Source organism: Saimiri boliviensis, chromosome 19, assembly GCF_048565385.1.
Source record: "Saimiri boliviensis isolate mSaiBol1 chromosome 19, mSaiBol1.pri, whole genome shotgun sequence".
NCBI classification, from domain to species: Eukaryota; Metazoa; Chordata; class Mammalia; order Primates; family Cebidae; genus Saimiri; species Saimiri boliviensis.
In genome coordinates this window covers 37,864,791-37,883,244 of record NC_133467.1, presented here as the reverse complement: position 1 = coordinate 37,883,244, position 18,454 = coordinate 37,864,791, and the positions used below count along the sequence as shown (strand labels likewise).

Sequence of the window (18,454 nt, the reverse complement as noted above, 5' to 3'; positions counted from 1 at the left end):
GAGGACATTACAATGCTAAGAAAAACTGACAGAATTGCAGGAAGAAATAGTCAATTATCATCAGAGAGTTCAAAACCCATTTCTCAGTAATTAATAAACAGAGACAGAAAGTCAGTAATTTTATAGAAGCTTGAAGAACACTATCAACTAATTTGACTTAATTCGTATTTGTAGAACACTCAACAACAGTGGAATACACTTCCTTTCAAGTGTATGTGGAACATTTATCAAGATAGAAAAATTCTGAACCATAAAACAAGTCTCAATAAATCAAAATTACTCAAATCCTACAAAGTGTGTTCTCTGATCACAATGAAATTACATTAAAAATAATAGAAGGGAATGTAGAAACTCAAATATTTGGAAACCAAAACACTTTAAAATAAGATATAGTTCAAAGAACAAATGAAAGAGGAAATTAGAAAGTATTCTGACTGAAAAGAAATAAAAAAATGAATATATAAAAATCTGTGAGTTTCAATTAAAGCAGTACTTAAATTTATAGCACTAAAATGTCTATATTAGAAGAAAAGTCTTAAGTCAATGACCTAAGCTCCTGTCATAAAGAACTGGAAATAAATAAGAGCAAATTTCACCAAAAATTAGAAGAAAAGAAATAATAAAGATACAAGAATAAATCAGTGAAATAGGAAACAGAAAAATAATAGAAAATGAATTAAGGCAGATGTGATTCTTGGAGAAGATCCATAAAATTGAAAAACATTTAGGCAGAGAGAAAGATAATACAAATTTCCAGTATCAGGAGAGAAAAAATCAGAGTCTGCAGACCTTAAAAGGATAGTGAGGGAATAACTTTAGGCCAATAATTTCAACAATTTAGATGAAATGAACAAAGTCCATGAAAGATATCAACTAGTAAAGCTTACTGAAAAAGGAACTGCTAACCTGAATAGCTCATATCTAATAAATAAATTAAATACATAATTAGAAACCTTCCCATAAAGAAAATTCTAGGCCCAGATGGCTTCACTGGTGAATTTTGCTAAACATTTAAGGAAGAAATGATGCCAATTATACAGGAACTCTTCCAGAAAACTGAAGAGAAGGGAATACTTCCCAACTCATTCTACGAAATCAACATTACCCTGATACTAAAACCAGACAAAGAGATTATAAGAAAACTACAGGCCAATATATTCCTCATGAAAACAATACCAAAATTCTTTAAAAATTTTTAGCAAACCACATTTAACCACGTATGAAAAATATATGTTAGACAAATGGGGTCTATCCTGGGAGTGCAAGGTTGATTTTTTAATGTTAAAAATCAGTCATCATATCAGACTAAAGAAGACAACTCTACTGTCATCTCAATAGATGCAGAAAAGGCATTTGATAAAATCAACATCCATTTGTGATTTTAAAAATCTCTTAGCTAAATATAAATTAAAGAGAACTTTCTCAACCTGATAATGGGCATTGAAAAAATTCCTCCAGCTAATGTCTTATCTAATGTTGAAAGCTGAATGCTTTACTCTAAGATGAGGAGCATGGACCAGGTGCAATAGCTGACACCTGTAGCCAGCACCTTGGGGGACTGAGGCAGGAGGATCACTTGAGGTCAGGAGGTTGAGACCAGCCTGGGTAACACAGTGAAATCCTGTCTCTACAAAACATAAATAGATTACTCCAGGTGTGGTGACACCTGCCTGTAGCTATTCAGGAGGCTGATGTGGATCACTTGAGCCCCAGAGGGACCAAGGTTACAGTAAACCATGATTGCACCACTGCACTCTAACCTGGCCTACAGAGTGAGACCCTGCCTCAAAAAAAAAAAAAAAAAAAAATTGGGAACATGAATTTCACTGCTCATACTCTCATACTCAGCATCATATGGAGATCCTAGCCAGGGAAATAAGACTATAGATTAGAAAGAAAGAGGCAAAACTCTTTATTTGCAGGTAACATGATTGTCAATGTAGAAAATAACAAGGAGAAGCCCTTGAATCCGGGAGGTGGAGGTTGTATTGAGCTGAGATAACACCACTGCACTCCAGCACGGGTGGCAGATCGAGCCTCCATCTCAAAAAAAAAAAAAAAAAAAAGAAAGAAAGAAAGAAAGAAAGAAAATAACAAATAAATGAAATAAACACATACAAAAGCCACTAGAAGTAATTAATGAGTTTATCTAAGCCACAGTACATAAGATCAGCATACAAAAATATTTAAAATATTCCCATATATGATCAATAAACAATTGGAAATTAAAATTAAAAGTACTATGTAGAATATCATAAAAACCATAAATAGGTATAATTCTTAGAAACATACAATACATATGTGCTGAAAACTACAAAGCACTGATGTAAGAAACTGAATAAATGAAGTCATTCTTGTTCAAGGATGAGAAGACTTAATATAATTAAGTTGTCAGTTTTGCCCCAATTATTAGAAATGCAACAACCCCCTAATAAAAATCCTAACAGTCTTTCTCTTTAATGGTCTGTTCTATATAAATAGGTAAACTGATTTTAAGATTTAAAGGGAAAGGCAAAGGAAGTGGAATAGCCAAAACAAAATAAGAAAACAGAATTGGAAGAATCACACTGGTTGTCTTCAAGACTTAGTATAAAGCTACAGTAATCAAAAAATTATTTTATCAGCAAAGTTTAGTCACTTAGAGCAATGGGATAAAGTCCAGAAATAGGCCCATGCTGATATGTTCAGTTAATTTTCAACAGATGTACAAAGGTACTAATTGAGGAAAGATAATCTTTTCAACATATGGAACTGGAACAATTGGATAACCATATGCCAGAAAGAGAGAGGGAAAAAGAGAGAGAGAGAAAAGAATAAAAAAGAGTTTTGTTCCGCATTTTGTACCATATAAAAAAACTACTTTAAAATGAATCATAGACCTAAATGTCAAACCTCAATGAATAAATTATGATTGGAAGAAAATAGAGGAAATAATCTTTGTGACTTTGAGTTATACAAGCTTTCTTAGATTGATTTCTTAGATTTGACATTGAAAGTCCAATTCATAAAAGAATAAAAATGATAAATCAAACAAAAATAGAATTTCTTTGAAGGATACTATTATGAGGATGATAAAATAAGCCACAGATTGGGATAACATATTTGCAAATAACATACCTGTTAAAAGGCTTGTATCCAGAATACATTAAGAACTCTCAAAACTAAATGATTAGAAAATAAACAACTAAATGGATAAATGGGCAAAAAATTTGACATTTCACCAAAGAAGATATACTAAGAGGGTGAGTACTTAAAACGTGTGGTCTAGATCCTTAGGCCTTCTACTTTTGGCTTTTACCTTAAGTGAGATGTAGAGTCACTGTCAGGTTTAGTATAGGGGGTTGGTCTGATTTCCTTTTCAAATTTTTACTCTACCCTTATGTTGAGAATAGACTGAGAAGAATTGCAGAGACCAGGTATGAAGCTACTGAAATAATGCATGCAAGAGATGATTTGTTAATATATAGTTATGATCAAATTTATTCTTATTTGCATAAAGAAACATAGTAGGAAAAATCTTGTTAAAGCACATGTTCTTAGGCTTTGAAAATATGATCATTTTACCAGATCACCGATATATCTAACATGGTAGATATATAATGAGTGCTGAAGTGATGATTATTAGTTGGTAGATTTGAAATCTTGTATTAAGGAGATTAAAAGTTGCACAAGCCTTCTTAAAGAGTCTAAGATCATCTAGTTTTGCTCTTTGGGCCTGTGGGTTGGGATACACCTGGGACATTTTCAAGCTGGGAGTTTTAGTTATGATATGGTCAAGTCATGTGATGTAACTGCCTAGGGCTGCTGTAGCACAAATGCCTTCCCCATGTTCCAGTGTTGCTATGCTGCAAACACCAGTCCTGAGCTCTTGGCGCAGTAAACAGCCAAGAGCTGGCCTCCAGACACTTCTGTAGCTGTGCCAGTATTCATCCTGGCTGTCAGCACAAACCAGGCCCCTGGCCAGCTCTCTCATCTGCTGGGTAGGATACAACCAGATTGGATTCTCTACTGTCAGTTTGCTTTTAGTGTCTGGGGAATATTATTTATTAAGGAAATTGACGGTTGTAGGGTGGCAGTGAGGGCTTCACCGGAACTGAGTTTTCCTTAGTTAAGGGCACAAGGTCTCAAGTGGACTAGATTTGGATTTGAGTCTCCTTTTTAGTATACAGCTGTGTCTCCTTGGTAAAGTGATTGAGTCTCCCTGACCCCAACTTTCCTCAAATATAAAATTGAGATTTATTCATTCAATTACTCACACAAAATGTATTTATTAAGCATGAGCTAGGCATTGTGCTAAGTGTTGGGAATTCTGTGGTGAGCAAGTTAACACAATCTTTGGCGTAAGAGCATTTATACCTGAAAAGGTATTTTAAAGGCTGTTTGTATCTGTTTAGAGTGTCTCGAATGTACGCTGCTGAATTTGCAGTTCTCAGCCAACAGGGATTATACCTCTGTTAACTTCCATATCAGAAACAGAGTAGGGAGTAGGCCTCTCAATTAGAAAAGGAAAAAGAGAAAAAAAACAGTTTAAGGGACAAAAACAGGGAAATCCTGGGGAAAGAACCCCTTGCTTAGTGCAACTGGGTCTGCCTAATCCTCTTATCTGCCCCCCCCACCCCCCGCCAGGTGTGGCTTGCTTCTTCAGTGTCTGGCTGCTTCAAAGTATAGGCTGACTCTCTTGTTAGCTAGCAGTGCAGCTGGTGACTTTTAAGTTGAAGCCAATGCTCATTTACCAATCTGAAAATCCTGGGTCCCTTAAGAATTATGCTAACATATTAAGAAATACATTTTGGAAGGTTACAGCTGCCATAAATAGTGATTCCTCTGATGGATCTGGGCCAAATAAATTGAAGACATTTTGGAAAGAATTCACCATTCTGGAGGCCATTAAAAACATTCATAATTCATGGGAGGAGGGCAAAATATCAACTTAACAGGAGTTTGGAAGACTTGATTCCAGCCTTCATACATGACTTTGAGGGGTTCAAGACTTCAGTGGAAGAAGTCACTCTATTTGTGATGGGAATAGCAAGAGATCTAGAAATGGAGCCTCAATATGTGACTAAAATGCTATCGATCTCATAATAAAATTTGAATGGATGAGATGTTGCTTCTTCTGGGTGGACAATAAAGGTGGTTTCTTAAGATGGAATCTACTCCTAGCAAGGATGCTGTGAGCCTTGTTGAAATGGCAACAAAGGATTTACAATATTCCATAAACCTAGTTGATTAAGCAGTGGTGGGATTTGAAAGAATCAACTCCAACTTTGAAAGTGTTTCTACTGTGGGTAAAATGCTATTAAACAACATCACATGCTACAGAGAAGTCTTGTGAAAGGGAGAGGCAATCAATGAGGCAAACTTCTGTGTTGTCTTCTTTTATGAAATTGCTATAGCTACCCCAGCCTTCAGGGACCACCCACCTCAATCCATCAGCAGCCATCAACATTGAGGTGATACCTTCCATCGGCAAAATGATTGTGACTCACTGAAGGCTCAGACAATTTTTAGCATTCTTTAAGCAATAAAGTATTCTAACTGATACATAATAATTGTACATATTTATGGGATACAAGTGATATTTTGATATAGGCATACAATGTTCAATGATAAATCAAGGCATTTAGGATCCCTGTCACACCTCAAACATTTATCATTTCTTTGTGTTTGGAATATTTCAAATCTTTTCTAGCTATTTTGAAATGTACAGTAAATTAACTATACTGTGCTATCAAACATTAGAACTTATTTCTTTTATCTAACCGTATGTTTGTACCCATTAACCAACCTCTCTTTATCCCCTCTGCCCTTTTCTCAACATTTAGTAACCATCATTCTACTCTCTGTCCCCATGAGGTCAACTTTTAAAATTCACATATATGAACAAGAACATGCAATATTTGTCTTTCTGAGCCTGGCTTATTTTATTTAACATAATGACCTCCAGTTTCATCCATATTGCTGCAAATTACAGTATTTCATTCCTTTTTTTTGGCCAAAAGTATTGCATTATCAATATATACCACATTTTCTTTTTTCATTCATTCATTGATGTACATTTAGGTTGGCTATTGTGAATAGTGTTGCAATCAACACAGGGTTGCAGGTATTCCTTTGATATATTGATTTATAATAGTGGGATTTCTGGATAATATGGTAGTTCTATTTTTAGTTTTTTGAGAAACCTCCATATTGTTTTTCATAATAGCTACACTAATTTACAACATTGTGTAAGAGATCCCTTTTCTATGCATCCTCACCAGCATTCATTATTTTTTTGTCATTGTAATCATAACAATTCTAAATGGGGTGAGATGATACCTCACTGTGATTTTGACTTGCATTTCCCTAATGATTAGTAATGTTGAACACTTTTTCATATACCTGTTGGTCATTTGTATGTCTTTTTTTTTTTTTTTGAGAAATGTCTATTCCAATCTTTTGCCTACTTTTTAATGGGATTATTATTATTATTTGTTTTGCCATTGAATTGTTTGGCTTTCTTGTATATTCTGCATGGTAGTTTCTTGTTGGATGAATAATTTGCAAACATTTTCTACCCTTTTACAGGTTGTCTTTCACCCTTTTGATTTTTCTCTTGCTGTGCAGGAGCTTTTTAGTTTAATGTAGTCCCATTTGTTCATTTATTTAGTTAGTTAGTTGCCTGTGCTTTTGAAGTCTTCACCACAAAATCTTTGCCTAGACCAATGTCCTGATACATTTTCCTTGTGTATTCTTCTAGTAGTTTTATGGATTTGGGTATTAAATCTAACTCTTTAATCCAATTTGAGTTGATTTTTGCATCTCAAAATAGCGGCCTGTTTTATTTTTCTGCAAATGGATATCTAGTTTTCCCAGCACAATTTATTGACAAGGGTGGTCCTTCTCCAGTGAATGTTCTTAGCATCTTTGTAAAAAATCAGTTGGTTGTAAATATGTAGATTTATTTCTGGGTTCTCGATTCTGTTCCACTGGTCTATGTTGCTGTTTTTATGCCAATGCCATGCTGTTTTGGTTTATGGCTTTGCAGTATATTTTGAAGTCAGGTTGTGTGATGCCTTGAACTTTGTTCGTTTTGCTAAGTATTACTTTGGCTATTCAGTGTCTTCTGTGGTTCATATGAATTTTAGGATTGTTTTTTCTGTTTCTGTGAAGAATGTCATTGGTATTTTGATAGGGATTCCATCCAATCTGTAGATTACTTTGGGTAGTGTGGTCATTTTAACAATATTAATTCTGATCCATGAGCATATTTTTCAATTTGTCTGTATTCTCTTTTATTTATTTCAACAATGTTTTGTAGTTTATATTATAGAGGTCTTTCATCTCCTTGATTAAATTTAATTCTAGGCATTTTATTTTATTTCTTGTGACTGTTGTGAATGGGATTGCTATCTTGATTTTTCAGTTAGTTATTGGCCTATAAAAACATGACTAATTTTTGTATGTTGATTTTGTATCCTGCAACTTTATTGAATTCATTTATTAGATATGCATTTTTTGGTAGAATCTTTAGGTTTTTCTGTGTTTAAGATCATGTCATCTTAAAAGGGGGACATTTTGACTTCCTCTTTTCAAATGTTATACTTTTTATTTCCTTCTCTTGCCTGATTGATCTAGGTAGTACTTTCGCTATGTTGAATAAGAGAGATAAAAGTAGGCATCTTGTCTTGTTCCAGTTCTTAGAGGAAAAGCTTTTAGGTTTTAAAAATCAAAAGCTACTAGCTTTTCCTCATTCAGTATTATGTTAGCTGTGGGTTTGTCTCAATGGCCTTTATCTTCTTGAGGTATCTTCCTTCTATATGTAATTTTTTTTGAGAATTTTTACCATGAAGGGATGTGAAATTTCATTAAGTACTTTTTATGCATCTATTGAGATGATCATATGGTTTTTGTTCTCCATTCTGTTGATATGATGTATTAGATTTTCTGATTTGTGTATATCAAATCTTGCATCTCTGGGATAAATCCCACTTAATCATGGTGTATCATCTTTTTGATGTGTTGTTGGATTTAGTATGCTGGTATTTGTTAAGAATTGTTGCGTGTATGTTCCTCAGGGATAATGGCCTATAGTTTCATTTTTGTTGTTTTTGTTGTTGTTGTTGTGCCCTTGCCTGGTTCTGGTGTCAGAGTAATGCTGGCCTTGTAGATTGAGTTAGGAAGAATTTCCTCATCTTCCATTTTTTGGAAAAGTGTGAGACAAATTCGTGTCAATTATTTATAACTTGGTAAAATTTACCAGGAAAGCCATTCAGTTCTCAGCTTTTCTCTGTTGGGAAAATTTTTATTACTGATTACATCTCATTACTTGTTATTGGTCTGTTCAAGCTTTCTGTTTCTTTCTGGTTCAGTCTTGGTATTTTGTGTATGTCCAGGAATTCATCCATTTCTTCTGTGTTTCTCAATTTTTTAATGTATAATGGCTCATAATTGTCTCTAATGATCCTTTATATTTTTGTGGTTTTAGTTGTGTTATCTTCTTTTTCATCTCTAGTTTTATTTATTTGGGTCTTTTCTTTCTTAATTTAACTAATGGTTTGTTGATTTTATCTTTTCAGAAAAACTAGCTTTTTATTTCATTAGTCTTTTGTATTTTTTAATCTTTATTTTATTTAGTTCTGCTCTAATCTTTATTATTTCTTTCTTTCTACTAATTTTGGATTTGGTTTGTTCTTGCTTTTCCAGTCCATTGAGATATATTGTTAAGTTATTTGAAATATTTCTACTTGTCTGATGTAGGTATTTTGCTATGAAATTTCTTCTTAGCACTGCTTTTGCCATATCCCATACATTTTGTACATTTTAGTATCTTGTATTTTCATTTTCATTAGTTTCAAAAAGTATTTCTATTTCTCTATTAATATTTTCACTGACCCAATATTTTTAAATGTTTGTACATTTTTTAGACATAATGCTATTACATACCTAATAGACAATAGTATAGTATAAACAGCTTTTTATATACACTGAGAAACCAAAAAATTCATGTGACTTGCTTTATTGTAATATTTGCTTTATTATGGCGGTCTGGGAGCAAACCCACAATAACTCCAAGGTCTGTTTATATTATTATTATTATGCCCAAAATGTATGGACTACTTTAAATGTGTTACTTCTTTAATCTTCATTTTATTATCCCTACTTTATAGATGCTTTACCAAGAGGTTAAACAGTTTTTCCCAAATCAAGCCAGGATTTAATCTCAGGCAGACTAACTGCAGAATCTACAATTTTGATCACAACAGTTGGCTACCAGAGAGGATTCAAAAACCCAGGTTTGGTACAGTCTAAGTAAATTAAGCCCTTACTGTGTGCCCAGAACTAAGTAGGACTTATCTTTTAAGCTAGACAAAGTTGTTGGCTCTTTAAACTCTGTCACATCCTACTAATGTGCCAAACTGTGTATATAGCTGGCTTTGGAGCCTGTACTACCTAAGGCATGAAATTCCAAGCTATCTAGTAAAGAACCTTCTTGCTGTCTAAACAACTGTCTGAGTATGATCATGGTGAATCACTACTTAGGAAGGGGTTAGGAGGATCCAGGTCAGCCCCATGATATATTCACATCCTGTATTCATTGCTGGACTGCTATTGATAAGTGCTGCCAAGAATGCTGAGGTTCTGTCTGAAATGATAGTATCCAGTTAGCTTGGAGGGCTGTGGGAATGAAGGAAACCCATAAGCCTGCTCCTAAGAATGAAGGAAGCATTTTTGGGTGATGAAATCCAAGAACCCAAGGCAACAGTGTCTGAGGTATTTCCAGATGTTTTCCCAAGCAACATTGCCAAGAAAATAGAGTTGAGTACAGGTCAGAATAATTAGATTTTGTTTTTTCTTTGCTTTCAAAGCAGATAAGGACAGCCACATCAACACTAGGCCTGCCATAACCATCTGGTTTTGGTCGGGAGAAGACAGCCACCATGACTACTAGGGGAATAAGAGATTTCATGTAGAAATCAGAGATTATGTGAATGTAGGAGAACTGAGAGAGAGGTTTGTAGGCCTCCAGAATCTCTAGAAAAAGCCACAGTGGAGGACTTTTAGAAGCTACCACTTCTGCCCTCCTTGACCTCCTAAGAATAACAGCATCTTCTTTGCTCCCACCTTCTAAATATTACACAAGTTTTTTTTTTTTTTTTCTCCCCCACTGGCAAATTCAAATCCAGAACAATATACAAAGGGATTTGGGGAAATGTAGCTCCCAGACTTAGAAAGGTGTGATGATGGTGATGGCACCAAGTTTGCCACAGATAATATGGCGGATCTGGTATAATATCCCTATGGACACAAAGATCAAAGTGATGAGAAGAGAAGTTCTCCAACTTCTCTCACCAATATACTTTACTTTTTAACCTGGATTCTTACACTATACTTGCTGCATAGAGTACCCATTTTGGATCAGTATTACCATCTAACACCCCCGTACTGCCTACACATAGAGAAAATCATTCAACACTAGCTTCTCCACAACATGTTATTTCACCCCCAGTAACTGTTCTAAACTATTAGCACTTCCGTGAGCTGTAAGTCCAACACCAACCTCACTATACTTTTAGAGAAAATAATGATCGTTTCTTACTTTCTTGTGGTATTTTTAGAAACTTTCCTTTTTCTGCATGCCTCCTGACATCGACTGCTGCTCCATTTTCCTTCAATATCCTTTTTCTCTTCTCTTTCTTCTATTGACTGAATTAGTTCAGATACTATGAGTTCAAATATTCCTTGTCTCAAAGGAATGTGTACATACCTTCACTGAAAACGTCTCCTGATGTTTTCTTGCTGTGTGAAAAACTGCATCTCTGATCCTTGGCTGATTCTTGGTGTTCTGGGTTCCATATTCTCATGGAACTTGTTTCTTTGACAGCTTTCTTTGACAGCTGTGTTCATGATACTAACTCTGGTATTGACTGCTGTATTACTGCCTATCCTCTAATTCTCTTATATATTTTTTACACTTCAATGTGATATCCTCTTCTTTCCTCTATGCACACTTTAAAGATTGTTTTCCCTTGTGTTCCATCTGAAGTCATTTTCTTTTCTTTTTTATATACTTTTTATGAAACTTATTCATAGCCATGGCTTTGATGTTAACCCAATTTAATTATAACTGATAAATTTACCTTTGAACTTCAGTCTAGTGCAGTCAACTGTCCATATCTCCATTTAGATGTTTGTATGAGGCAGGCTAAGCAACTGTAACAAAAATGCTCTAAAATTAAATACTGTAAAGAACAATATGCATATTTCTCTATCACGTGAACAGCTCAACATGAGTTTTTGAGATGAGCAGACAGCTCTGATATATGCAGAAACCCAGGTTAATATAGGCTCTGATGTCCTCAACTTGTGACTGACTAGGTCATTCTGGTCATCAACATTTCAAAAAGTAGAAGGAGGAAGAAGCAGAAATCCAAGGACAGGGATTTCTTCTTAGTCAAGTGAGAAAGAAGTTGCACAATTTGCTCTTGGTCACATTCTACCAGCAAGGTCTTAACCACATGGCCACCACCCCACTGCAAAGAGTACCTGTGAAATACAGTGCCAAAGGAAGGCTGGGCAGCCACATCCTAGTTACCATTATGGGGAAAAAGGAGACAATGGATTCTGGTAGATGACTAGCAATCTCTTCTACAGGTGTCAACACATACAAAATGAACTTCAGAATTTTCCCCATTTCAATTTTCTCTTCATCTTATCGTATTTTTTCTCTGTTCATCACAGTCACCCCACTGTACATAACAAAATCCCAAGAATTATCCGAACTTTACTCTTTCTCATTTCCCAAAGCCAATACATCATCAATTAAGTCAATTTTCGTATCTAAAGATTTCCTCGAACCGTGTCCTTTTCGCCCCCACGCCCACTGCTTTAAAAAAAAAAAAACAAACCTGGGTTTCTGAAACCACTTCTTAAGTGACTCTACTTGCCTCCAATCTTGCCATTCTCTAAATAATCCACTGCTCAACCTCCAGAATAAACGTTCTAAAATACAAATTGAATTGTAGGAACTTCAAGTCTTTCAGTAGTTACTTAATACTGTTTGAATAAAACCTAAACTTCTTAGCATGGATTAGCAAGTTCTTTGTGAGTAGGTATATCATTAAATACATATTTATTCAGCGAACAAATGATCAAGCCCTTGCCTACCTCTCTGTCTTGTCAGCCACTACTTCCTCACACCGACCTATGTACAAACGTGTGGAAGTTCTCGAAGTTCTTTGTAGCCACTGTGTTGTTTCATGATCCAGTGCTTCCACTGGAGCTGCTCCATCTGCCTTCAATGTCCTTTTGCTCTTCTCTTGCTCCCATTCAATTCAATTAGTTCAAATTCTATCAGTTCAGGTATTCCTTGTCTCTGAAGGAATGTGCACATACAGTATAGTACATTTCATACTCTTTTTTAAAAAACTATTTTTTTAGAGAAGGTCTTGCTCTGTCACTCAGGCTGGAGTGCTGTGGCATGATCATAGCTCACTGCAGCCTAGAACTCCTGCCTCAAGTTATCTTCCTGCTTCAGCCTCACAAAGCACTAGGATAACAGGTGCAAGCCCTAATGGTTACAATCATATAGCCTCAGATTTTTTGCCTTAGAAGGACCAAAAAAGTGATCCTCAAGTGAAAATCAAAAAGTTAAAATTTCCCTTAAGACATAGTTACAATTTTATGCCTTTTAATATGGGAGATCAGTTAGGATGGTTGGAAAGATTGTAAAATTATATAACACAGCCACAAACCTTCTTGTAAGGCCGAGAGGCTAAGTTTCCTTAAGGTATAGTTAAAATTGTATATCCTTTAACAGCTGTGAGTTGTGGGGAAAACTGATAAAAAGCAGGAAATTTGGGGCAGAGGAGCTTTCCTGACACACACTCTCATATCACACCGTGTACGCTGCAGTGACACTGCACTGTACTGGGTGAATTTCCATACTTGAAATTTGGCTTCACAGTGGCCAGTGTAATGACAGACTCCACGATGGTCCATTATTCCATTAAAAAAATTTATTTTCATAGGTTTTTGGTGAACAGTTTGTATTTGATTACATGACTAAGTTCTTTAGTGGTTATTTGTGAGATTTTGGTGCGTCCGTCACACACTGAAACCAATTTGTAGTCTTTTGTCCCCCACCCGCTTCCCACCCTTTTCCCTAAGTCCTCAGAGTCCATTGTGTCATTCTCATGACTGCATCCTCATAGCTCAGCTCTCATTTATGAGTGAGAACATCTAATATTTGGTTCTAAGTGAAGTAACTCAGAAATGGAGAACCCATCTAGGTTGCTGTAAATGACATTAATTCATTCCTTTTTATAGCTGAGTAGTATTTCATCATATATATAGATATATCTATATATATGCACTAGATGAGTAGATAAAGAAACTGAGATATATATATATACACACACACACACATATATATATATACACTGTGATATATATGTAAACTGTGATATATATATAAAACAGTTTATATATATCACAGTGTGTATGTATATTATATATATATCAGTTTATATATATCTGTTTTATATAAAACAGTTTATATATATAATATATATCACAGTTTCTTTATCCATTTGTTTTATATATATAGCCACAGATATGCATATACCTTACGGTTTCTTTATCCACTTGTTTAGTGCATTTTATACTCTGATACACATGCTATCTACATGAGGACCTATCCTATACTTCCTGCATTCTACTATTGTCCTGCTCCCTTTGAATCTTGCAAATCTTTTGTTCATCTAATTATCACTGCTTCCTTCAAACATTCCTCTTATGACATGGTTTATAATCCCGATGATTTCTTTTTAAATGCATTTGAGCCTACCAATATTTTTCTTTATATGTCACCCCAGCTGAATCCAGTTCTAAAGGTGCGATTTAGCTGCATAAGGTGGAAGAAGACCATTTCCTCCCTTATTCATTGTGCGACCATGACCACCATCTATCTTCAGAAATATTTTATCTTTCCAAACTCAACTCTGTACGTTTTGAAAACTAACATCCTATTCCTCCCTCCTCCCAGACTCTGGAAATCATAATTCTACTTTCTGTGTGAATTTGATGGCTCTAGGTGCTTTACATAAGTGAAATTATACATACAGTATTTGTCCTTTTGTGACTGGCTTATATCATTTAGCGTAAGGTTCTTAAGGGTCATTGAGGTTGTGAAGTCTGAACAATATTCAGTTGTATGTGTGTATAACACATTTTGCTTACCTTTTCATTCATTTGATAGACACCAGGGCTGCTTCCACCTTTTGGTTATTATGAATAATGTTGTCATGAATGTGGGCATAATAAATATCTGTCCTATCCCCAAATATGTACAACTAATATATATCAATAAAATAATTTTAAAGAAAAAGAAAAAAAAAGTTCTAGTTCTTGCTTTCACTTCTTTTGAGTATATACCCCAAAGTGAAATTGCTAGATTATATATTATGATTTTATGTTTTTATAACATAGTGCTAAAATTGATGATATACTCACAATTTTGCGTCAAATTTTAAGCATATTCCAATGCCATTATGGACTCTTAAATGATGATTTTTAATGACAGCCTAGTATTTACTTCAATATTTCAGTATTCTGTTTTTGGATATTTTGATTGCTTCCGAATTTTCACTATTACAATACTGTAATGAATATCCTATACACAAATCTTTAAGATTTATCTGATAATTTCCTTAATATGATAAACTCCCAGAGGTAAGATTATTGAGTATGAACATTTTAAAAACCCTTAATGTACATTCATAATTTTTATAAGGTTTGCTCCAATTTAGTACCATTCCAGTGGTGTCTAGCCCATCTCACTCCACATTTCTCAAAAAATAATTCATTCTTTTTGCAATGTGTGGCCCCAGGTAACTGAGCCACCAACAACACATTTCTGGTCCTGGCTTCCCAAGAACTTTATCGAGCTGAGGTTGTGGATAAAAGGGGCAGGTTAAAATGAGGATTTCGCAAGGCTTATCGGAGAAAAAGAATAGAAACTGGCAATTTCTTGTGTGAGAAAATAGGAGAGTACATTTGTGATGGTGGGAAGACTTGGTACAGATGGGAGAAGGGCGAGCATGGGGCACCAACATTTATCGAACATCTCTACATGAAAGTTGCTTGACAGATACTAGTACTACCCCAACCTTTCTTGAGGGAGATATTATAATTTTCATTTTCCAGTGAAGAAAGCGAAGCTCAGAAAGAGCCTAAAATCCAAAGCCACACAAATGGTAGGTGGCAGACCTAGGATTGAACCCAGGTCTATCTGTCCCTCTGATAACAGGGGCCAGCACTGGCATCTTTCTACTACACCATGATGCTCTCAGGTGATGGTCAGCACTCTGAGATAGACGAGAGCAGAGAAATTTCAAATTCAGAACTGAAAAAAAGCTTGGCATGTACAAATTTTATCATTAGTTCTTGGGTCTTGGGAGACATGAGGGTTGCCATTCTGTGTAGGGGGAATGAAAAGGGCCTCCATTTGATGGCCAGTCAAGTTTCCCTCTGAAGAAGCGTGGGCTTAGCACTTGTGGCATGCCACCAAGCTGGATAAACTGATTGGTTTCAACAGATGCCACAAATAACAGCAGAGCCACCTGCAGGCCCACATCCACCTAGGTGCTTACGTAAGGGTGTAGAGCAGAGAAATCAACAGATTAATGTGATAGCAAAACTCTAGAGGAGAGGCAGAATGCCAGAACCAGTTAAGTGAGAAAGATCAGGTCATGACTGGAAAAAATATGTCTGTGGTTTACCTCGGATTCCTGCATTGCTGCTTAATTTTGAGATAAACGATGCCCTTTGTTATGTAAAGGCGTGACTTAATTTTTTTATTGATTGTGGGTAAGGTGATGTAATTGAATTTTACAACACTTATTTATAAGACAAACAAACACTTCAACAGTAGGTATGGCTTTTGATCTTATCATTAAATTGGTGGTAATTGGAGCAGTGAGTTCCTGACTGGTGTATCATGGAACATAGAAGTGGATTTTAGTTGTCAGTTTTAAGAGGGCAACTCTATATTTGTTGTGAGTAGGAGGCAGTGGAAAAAAAATCCCTGATGAAATGAGAGAGGTTGCTTTGGGAGAAGGAGGTTATAGTTATGAAGAGTAGAGTTCCATTACACATATATTTCTCTAAACCTGAGAATGTGCCCCCAAACACCAGTTGCAGAATTGATGGTGGCTGTTAACAGAACCGTCTGGAACCAGATAAAGGCTAAGATTAGTTTCGGAGTCCACAGGTAGAGGGCATGGGGTTTTGCACTCTGAGCCAAGATTCCTTGGTTATTTCAATGTATTTCTCATCTATTAACTTCATGCTAGCTCCTTGACTAGAGTTCCTTAGGCTAGAGCCTAAGTCTGGTTCATTTTATAGTATGGCTAGCACAAATTTGGTGCTCACAAATTCATAGTAGCATGCAAATCAGTGTATAACAGCATTCTTTATTATTTGTGATTATTTATATTTGGGATTGGGGTTGAAATATGAGGTAGATTTCAGCATGTATATTGGAATTTTCCACTGCAGATAGTGACTTTCTCTTGGAATAAAAATTAAAAGAACCTGAATGATGAATATGTCATGATACATGATGAAATATATCATTAAAAAGAATTTCTTGTCAGTGTGGCTCCAATTGTTTTAGTTTGTTAAATGTTCCTCTCTAAGTGTTGAAAATGGTTGGCTATGCCTTCTCCAGTGACACACACCCTCCCTTCCTCTGCCTGAATCCTGTGGAAAAATAAGCCAATTAGAGATCAACTTCATCTCCTCTTGTCTAGTAGTTTAGTCTTGAGAGGGAGAGAAATGGAACAATGAGAAGATGATTTGGCCCTGATGTACAGAACAGGGGCTTGGGAGAGAGGGCAGGAGGGTCGATGTTACACTGGTACATTTAGAATAATACATGGATTTCACCCTACTCTGTAGGTTTTCTTTGAGATGGAAATCCCCACAGTTAAGCCATGGTCTAGAACACCTGCTAGAAGCCACAATTATATTCATAAAGTGAAAGTCTAGTCCATGAGAATCTTCTATATTGGGTGAGGGTCTGTCTGATTAGGACCACTTGTATCTTTTTCTCTTTCTTCAAACATTCTTTGCTTTATAAATGACCTTAAAAAATGCTTCACTGAAAATGTACTTTCTTTATCCAGTCTGTCACTGATGGGCATTTGGGTTGATTCCATGTCTTTGCTATTGTGAATAATTCTGCAATGAATAAACACGTACATGTATCTTCATAATAGAATGATTTATATTCCTTTGAGTATATACTCAGTAATGGGATTGCTGGGTCAAATGGTAGTTCTGCTTCTAGTTCTTTGAGGAGTCACTACACTGTCTTCCACAATGTTTGAACTGACTTACACTCCCACAAACAGTGTAAAAGCATTCCTTTTTTTCCGCAACCTCACCAGCATCTGTTGTTTCTTGATTTTTTAATAATCGCCATTCTGACTGGCGTGAGATGGTTGGTATCTCATTGTGATTTGGATTTGCATTTCTCTAATGATCAGTGACGTTGATCCTGTTTTCATGTTTGTTGGCTGCATGAATGTCTTATTTTGGGAAGTGTCTGTTCATGTCCTTTGCTCACTTTTTAGTGGGGTTGTTTATTTTCTTCTAGCAAATTGTTTAAGTTCCATGTAGACTCTGGATATTAGACCTTTGTCAGATGAATAGATTGCAAAATTTTTCTCCCCTTCTGTAGGTTGTCTGTTCACTCCCATAACAGTTCCTTTGATAGACTGGATAAAGTAATTGTGGTACATAACACCTTGGAATACTATGCAGTCATAAGAAAGAAGGAACGAGATCATGTCCTTTGCAGGAAAGGGATGGAGCCAGAAGCTGTTAGCCTCAGCAAACTGATTCAGGAACAGAATATCGAACACTGCATGTTTGCACTTACAAGTGGGAACTAAATGATGAGAACACATGGACACATAGAAGGAAACAACAGACACTGGGGTCTGGCGGAGCAGGGAGGGATAGCATCAGAAAGAATAACTAATGGATGCTGGGCTTAATACCTAGGCAGTGGGTTGATCTGTGCAGCAAATCACCATGGCACATGCTTACCTGTGTAACAAATCTGCACATCCTGTACATGTACCCTAGAACTTAAAATGAAAGTTGATGGAAAAAAAATAGACTTGTTGAGGGCTTACCCTGTCATGTGTCAGGCAATTTTAAATATATGAATTTAACTATTTTTACAACTACCTGTGAGGAACTACCATCATTTTCTCCACTGTAGAGATGAGATAATTAAGTCATGTGCCTTGATCAAGAACACATCTCTTCTAAGGTACACAGCCAAGGTTTGAACTCAGGTAAACTTGCTCTCAAGCATGCAGTCCTAATCATCAAACTCTATTAACATGGACTGCCCTAAATCACTGAAAATAGTCCATAGAAGCTATTACACAATCAT

The 18,454-nt window shown here is 35.8% G+C and overlaps 1 protein-coding gene across 1 annotated transcript in view; it reads right to left on the bottom strand.

Moving 5' to 3' along the window:
• The window catches only part of FLG2 (filaggrin 2), a 38,462-nt gene that overhangs the window by 17,606 nt on the left and 2,402 nt on the right, over positions 1-18,454 (bottom strand). The window lies entirely within an intron of this gene.